This window comes from Bison bison, unplaced genomic scaffold (genome assembly GCF_000754665.1).
Source record: "Bison bison bison isolate TAMUID 2011002044 unplaced genomic scaffold, Bison_UMD1.0 scf7180017864495, whole genome shotgun sequence".
Taxonomy (NCBI): Eukaryota; Metazoa; Chordata; class Mammalia; order Artiodactyla; family Bovidae; genus Bison; species Bison bison.
Window position 1 is genome coordinate 4602100 of NW_011495054.1, and position 429 is coordinate 4602528.

General features: G+C 52.0%; 1 protein-coding gene across 1 annotated transcript in view; it reads right to left on the minus strand.

The window, feature by feature from the left end:
* The window catches only part of RASAL1 (RAS protein activator like 1 (GAP1 like)), a 33536-nt gene that overhangs the window by 23529 nt on the left and 9578 nt on the right, over positions 1–429 (minus strand). The window lies entirely within an intron of this gene.

Here is a 429-nt window from a genome sequence, read left to right on the forward strand (position 1 = left end):
AAAAAAAAAAAAAAACCCCCCCCTGCCAATGCAGTAAATACGGGTTTGATCCCTGATCCGGGAGGATCCCATGTGCCATGGAGCAACTAAGTCCATGAGCCACAACTACTAACCCTGCGCCCCAGAGCCCAGGAGCCACAACTCCTGAAGCCCCTGCCCCACCACAAGAGAAGCCACTGCAATGAGAAGCCTGTGCACGGCAACTAGAGAGTAGCCCCCGCTCGCTGCAACGAGAGAAAAGCCCATGCGGCAACGAAGAGCCAGCACATGCAAAAAAATAAATAATACAAATTAAAAAATAATAAAATTCAAAACAGAAGCAACAACCAAAATAATTTCCCCCGAAGGCTCTGTGTTGCCCATGCTGCTTGCTATGCCCTGGCAAGCGCCACCCCCCCCTCCCTCTGCCTGGCACCCTCACCCACCTCG